Genomic DNA, 6,871 nt, shown 5'->3' with positions numbered 1-6,871 from the left:
TCCAGTATGATATGAGATGTCATGTTTTAAGCTTCCTATCAATTAAGTTGATAAGCTGGTTTTATGGTAGCAAACATGCATTGTCCCATTTGCTAAGGAGAGCAAGGGCAGTGATTACCAAATGAAGAGAGGAGGAAAGCTGGAGGGGGAGTACTGTGTGTGTAAGAGAGAGTACTATTTTAAAAGCAATATTAAATTACTATTTTTATGCATTTAAGAAGCAAGATATTATGTATACAGGAACTTGACACAAGTTTCTGCCTGCATGTTTCTATGCAAAATAGATAGATGAGGAGTAAGAAAAGACAGAATTGGAAGAATGGAGTGTAAGGTTGCAACCTATTTTTAAAATATGGTAATGTTAAATCTGGACTGGACAAATCTCAGGTGCCAGGGAGCCATGATGTCTCATCCTTTCCTCCCTCCCCCTTTTGAGCCAGAACTTCAAAAGTTAAATATAGATTAAATTCATTTTAATCTATAATCTGAGCCATTTTGGAAGGGCGGTATATAAATCAAATAAATAAATAAAATAAATAAATTTTCATTAATTTCACTTTGATTTAATTGATTGATTACATGTTATTTTAATAATCAGCACCCTAAAAATTGACCTTGGCCCCCATGAGCCAAGTCACGGTCAGTTTTGGCCCATCAGGACATTTGAGTGGTGAACACCTGTGAACGCCTGTACTAATAGATAAACTTGAAACCCCTTTGCTAACTGCTGCTCTGGGACTAGAAACTGCACACAAAAAATGTAGCGGTCCTTGAAACTCTGCATGATGAATTTAGCGGTCCTTGACTCCAAAAAGGTTGAAAAACACTGCTCTAGGCCACCCCTTTCCCCCTGATGTGAAGCGATACACCCTCCATTATACCTAATGGGGGGAAACCTTAAAGAATCGTAAACTTCAACAATTCACCAAAAATCAGCCCTCTGCCCAAATCCTTTGAAAAAATTCAGGTAGCTTCCCTGCCCCTACCTGGCACTACCACCCACCACACTCTGCTCTAGGCCACCCATTTGCCCCCGACGTGAAGCTATACATTTGCTGACACCTCCATGCTTCTTTATGGAGAAAAACCTTAAAGACAAGTAAACTTCAAAAATCACTTAAAAATCATCCCTTTGCCCAATTCCTTTCAAATAATTCTGATAGCTTCCTTGCCCACCCTAGGAACTACCACCCACCACACTCCACTCTACGACACCCCTTTCCCCCCAACGTGAAGCTGTACATTTGCTGCTATCCTAAGTATTCCCAATGAGGGATTCAAAAATACTTTAACAATTCACCAATAATCAGAGGAGTGTCCAATTGCCTTGGGGTTTTGTGGGTGGTAGGCACCCCGTCTGTCTACTACCCACCCCGCTTTTGTGCCCCTAGGTGCTCCACAATAGGGGATATGGACTGGTTCGGGTCCCATTATACTCTATGAGAAAAATAATTAAAAATATTTCAAATATTCATAAAAAATCATAGGGGTGTCTGATTGCTTCGGGGTTTGCATGGTTGTTGGCAACCATGGGTGCTCCACAATAAGGAATAATGGGCTGGTTGGAGTCCCATTATATCCTATGAGAAAAAAATATAAATAATTTTTAAAAATCATAAAAAAAATTGTACGAGTGTCCGATTGCTTTGGGGTTTGGGTGACAGGTACCCCTGGGTGCCAGCTACCATCCTACCAATTTTTGGGTGTCCGAACTGGTTCAAACTGGTTTGAATCGAACCAACCCCTGTTTCGGTTCAAATTCGAACCGGTTTGCACATCCCTAGTTTCTGAGGAGAGTGGGCTTAGCCCGTTCTCCCTGCAGATGAGCAGACAGTCTGTTTTGGGTGGCTGCAGCAGCTGCCCACATGATTGCTGGCTCCGTCATGGAGCCAGTCAGGGCTGGGGAGTACGGGGCCGCATGGCCCCCGGAAGCTCCAGCATGCCCTGTGTGAGTGTGCAGGGCATGCTGGAGAGACCCCCAAACAGAGAGGCTGATTTTCAGCCTCCTGGTTGGGGGTCTACTCATAAGTAGCCGAAGCATGGAGCCACACTGTGGCTACTCATGATTGGAAAAAATGGGTTTGCGAATCACTTGTAAGGGGCAAGCTACCTAAGCGGGCTAGCTGCTTGTAAGGCACCGGGCTCACCTGCGAGCCTGGTGGTTTACATGAGCAGCAAAAATCGAACTAGACTCTCCTAGCTCGAATTTTGCTGCTCATGGGAATAGCCTCAGGGAATCATTTCCTCAATCCTTTTGATTAAGCCAATGATGGCTTATACAATATATAGTGCTACTGCCCTGCAGTGCTGTACTCTAGGGGTTTGTGCAGACTCGGGGTTGCTGCAGACTTGCTCCAAGGGTAGCTGCAGACTTCAAAGAAAGCCTCAATGTTATTCTGAATCAGCAAATGTAGAGGCAGTATTTAGGTAGGTTTTCTCATTTGTGACAATAGAGAAATGGCACTTCAGCATTTGCAGCTTCAGAACAGCATCAGGGCTGCCTCTGAAGTTCATAGTAGCCCCAGGGTGCAGTAGTGTAGGGCCATAATGCTGCACATAATGTAAACTAACAATTCCCCCCGGGAGGGCGGTTTGTCCCAGCCCCCTGCATGAGGCCCCATGAAGAAGAATCCTATTGGCCACAGGGTGCATCAGGGGCGGGGTTTTCCAGGAGCCTTCAGTGTCTCCCCGCCCCAACCAGTCAGTCTGGCGCAAGGTTTCTTTTGAAGAGGAGCTCCTTTGAGCAGCTTCTCTTCGGCTAAGGGAGAACGTGGTCGGGCCTCAGTGTGGAGGCCTGTGTGGAGGCCGTGCAGTGCTATAGGCATCCCTGGCGGCATCGGCGGCTGTGGAGGCACTGGCGGCATCTGTGGCAGTGGGGGCCATCAGCAGCCCAGCGGTTTGGAGGCCTTGGGGCCAAGGGGTGGGCAGCATCTCCTCTGGGGGAGGGCTCAGCACCTGGGTGGCTGGGTTGGTGAAGTGGGCCACGGCAGCAATTCACATCCCCAAGCATAGGGTGGTGCTGTCGGCCACCGTGGGTGACTGAGGATGCTCCAAGGGGCGCCAAGGGGCCTGGATTGAATTTGGCAACTGGGTAGATGGCTGATCCGGGGCCTGGCTGGGAAGTAGGGCTGCCTGGTGCTCGGTGGGGGGTCCTCTTCTTGGGGCTGTACAGGGTACTCTGCCCTATATTTTGCAGTCAGGCCACCCAAGAAGGCAAAAGGCAAAACTGGGGGTCAACCAGTCCTTAAGAAGACCCCAGGTGAATTTCACCTGATACATCATCTTTCTTATCCAAGGGGGTCTTCTGTCAATGATGGGATTCCTGACCACCTTTGCTCTGTGTGCTATACATCATTTGATGAGGCTGTGAGCATGGTGAAGAAACGGGGGATTGGTGCATTGCTAGCAAAATGTGACATTGAATCTGCTTTTTGCCTGCTGCCTGTTCACCCCAATGATTTTGATCTGCTGGACTTTGCCTACAGAGGTAAATTTTCATTTGATCGAGCGCTTCCTATGGGTTGCTCGGTCTCCTGTGTGGCCTTCAAGGCCTTTAGCACCTTTCTTGAATGGGCAGTCCAGCGGAGGTCAGGTTCTATGTCCACAGCGCACCACTTAGACAATTTCATTTTTGTGGGAAGGGCGGGGTCCACTGACTGTCACCACCTTTTGCAATGCTTCATGCAGTTGACTAGGGAGCTAGGCATCTCCTTAGCACAAGGTAAGACTGAGGGGCTGGCTACCCAGCTCTCTTTCCTTGGTATTGAATTGGATAGGGTGGATTTTCTGCTTGAGCCTACCGTTGGACAAGCTAGCGGCCTTGTGGTGCTTTTGGGGGACTTGAGGGTAGCACGTAAGGCCACACTTAAAGAGCTGCAGGTGATTGTCGGCCACCTTAATTTTGCCTGTAGGGTAGTCATGCCAGGCAGGACCTTTCTGAGGTGCCTCTGCGACCTCATGGCCACATTGCCTATCAGACTGTTGGACACTTGCTCTGTTTTGAGTGCAAGATTGGTTTGATGCAGTGTTGACTTTGACTTCCCCTTCTGCTTCCATTCTCCCTCTTTCCCTTCAATAAAAACTTCATACAGGGCAGGATTTTATCTATGGGCAAAGTGGGTGATTTCTCCAGTCTAGTCCAGCACACTAACCACTGTACTACTCTGGCTCAGAGTTCTTCTTGTTATTTATTATTAGAAGTATTCATTTTTGAAATAATCAGGCAGACAGAGCTGACCTGGTGACTTCAGAATACATTTACTCTCCACAGAAGCAGCCTTTTGTAGCTGGTCTGTGCTTAACATGTGGCTTGTACAGTTCTTTTCCTGTGTGTGTACTTGTGTTTTGATCCTGCTGTGTTAGATACAAATATACACACTACTGTAATCTTGTTAAGCATTATAAAGCAACTTATGTTTTCCATTTTAATCTGTATCTCTGCTGATGGGCAATTGAGATTTGTGTCTGTGTTTGTATTTTGATCCCACTCATTAACTACACATTTACACTTTGCCAATTATAGCTAAGGCACTCACCTATTCCTGGCTCTACCTCCACAGATGCCCACAATTGGCTCCACCTCTCACTACCTGTGGCTCCACCCATCATCTGCCCTACTTAGCACCCCCAAGTCCCAGGAACCAACAGCTGCCATTGCCTCCATCTGACCTATACTTCTTGGAAATGCTAGGGAAAGTGAAAGAGCAGCTGATGAAATGAACAGGTAATTAATGAATATATGAAATTCGTGCTTTAGGCATTTGCTTCTTTACCAGCAATGGCCAAAGCAAAATTGGCCCCATGCATTTCAATATTTCATTTATTACAAAATAAATGCACACTCCTACTCTTTCTAAGTGGTACCTGTAACTTGTTAGAGCTGACAGTCTGGAGGTGGAGGAACAGCTCACCAGTAGGGATGTGCATGGTCCGGAGCAGTCCGGACCAGCACCGAAGGGGGGCCTGCATTTTAGGCGGGGAGGGCTTGTTTACCCCTCCCGCCTCTTTGCCCCCGCCAGTGGCCGTAATCTATGGTAAAATTGGGGCGCTGGAAACCAGCCGCCCCAGCCGCCGCCGCTTCCGCCGCCCCCCCCCCCGTGAGCAGATTAGAGAAGGAAAGGCTACTGCCGCCCTGCCGCCCTCCCGCCCCGCCACCTGCCACCCCCCCATGAGTGCTCACCAAGTTTAAAGAAATTAGAGAGGAGCTCGCGAACAGAGCTCCTCTCTTATCGAAGCCTCCGGCCCAACTGGGGCTTTGGGCGTGCACGCATGCACGCTAGAGCTCTTTATCCGCTAGAGCTTTTGCCAGAGGCCCGGTCTACCCGCCGGGAAGAAGCCGGGTAGACCGGGCCTCCGGCGATCGGAGGCCCGGCGGGTAGAGGAGGCCCGGCTTCTTCCCGGCGGGTAGACCGGGCCTCCGGCAAAAGCTCTAGCGGATAAAGAGCTCTAGCGCGCGTGCCCAAAGCCCCAGTTGGGCCGGAGGCTTCGATAAGAGAGGAGCTCTGTTCGCGAGCTCCTCTCTAATTTCTTTAAACTTGGTGAGCACTCGTGGGGGGGTGGCGGGTGGCGGGGCGGCAGTAGCCTTTCCTTCTCTAATCTGCTCACGGGGGGGCAGCGGAAGCGGCGGCAGCTGGGGCGGCTGGTTTCCAGCGCCCCAATTTTACCATAGATTACGGCCTCTGACGGGGGCAAAGAGGCGGGAGGGGTAAGCAAGCCCTCCCGCCCTTAAAGTGAGACCCCCCCCCCACCCGGACCCAGACCGGCCCAGTCCGAACCGGTCCGGCAGTTCGGAGGCCATTAGAATGGCCTCCAGACCGGTTCGGACACACCCCTACTCACCAGGCAGGCAAGTGATTCATTTCCCTGCACTCTTCTCTGGGCAGTGTACAATTAACTCAGTCCTATCTGGAAAGTGAGCAGCTGAAAGCAGTGGTAAGAAAAAGCTTTGGAATAAGCTTCCTGTTGACATAAGAGCATCTCCTTCTCTGTTTGGTTTTCACAAAGAACCTCAAGACTCTTCTGTTCTCTCAGGCTTTTAATTAGAATTAATTTTAATAATTTTAAAAACTTGTTAAAGTAATTTTATTGTTTTTATTGTCATGAATTTTAATTTGTTACTTTTAAATATTTTAATTTTTGTATACAGCCTAGAGATATGCATATCAGGCAGTATAAAAATATGATAGATAGATAGATAGATAGATAGATAGATAGATAGATTAAGGCCTTCCAGTCACCATTCACTTCCCCACTTGTGCTAGTAAATGGTGAACTGGCAAGCAGGTAGTCTGTTAGCAGCTCAGCCTTTATCCAAGCAGCAAGCTTCTGGTTGAAGAGCCCATCCAAGTCAGAGGTTTTATATGGCTGGATAGAACCCACATGACCCTTATGTCATCTGACACCAACTGAGCTAGTAGCTGTAGTACCCCCTGCAGACCATCAACTTTGCTGGCACTAGAGTACAGCAGAAAGAAGATCAGCATCTCCTTTCTCTGGCAAGTTAATTTGGTGATGCAGTGAATAAAACGTCTGGGTCCCAGCCAAGCCAGTGTCCTTAGTATGAAAGTCTTGGTGCCTTGCAGCTTCAACATTAATGTATGATTGGGTCTAGGCACAGGATGAAAAGGCTGTTTTCCTTCTCTTCTTCCCACTCCCCACCAATTTTTGTTGAAATCCCCACAGAAGCACTTGATGCTAAGAAATGGGCTTAATTGCAATGTTTGCTTAGGGCAACATTGTGTCAATGTCAAGAGCTTTATAGACCTCCCAGGAAGAACCATTTCACATTTTGCACATTCTGTTCCTGATAAATATTATGGCAAGAACTCTTAGGGGAAATTCTCAAATGGGCAGTTTGTTCTGACTCTTATCT

This window comes from Hemicordylus capensis, chromosome 6, assembly GCF_027244095.1.
Source record: "Hemicordylus capensis ecotype Gifberg chromosome 6, rHemCap1.1.pri, whole genome shotgun sequence".
NCBI lineage: Eukaryota > Metazoa > Chordata > Lepidosauria > Squamata > Cordylidae > Hemicordylus > Hemicordylus capensis.
Note: the sequence above shows the minus strand (reverse complement) of the source record.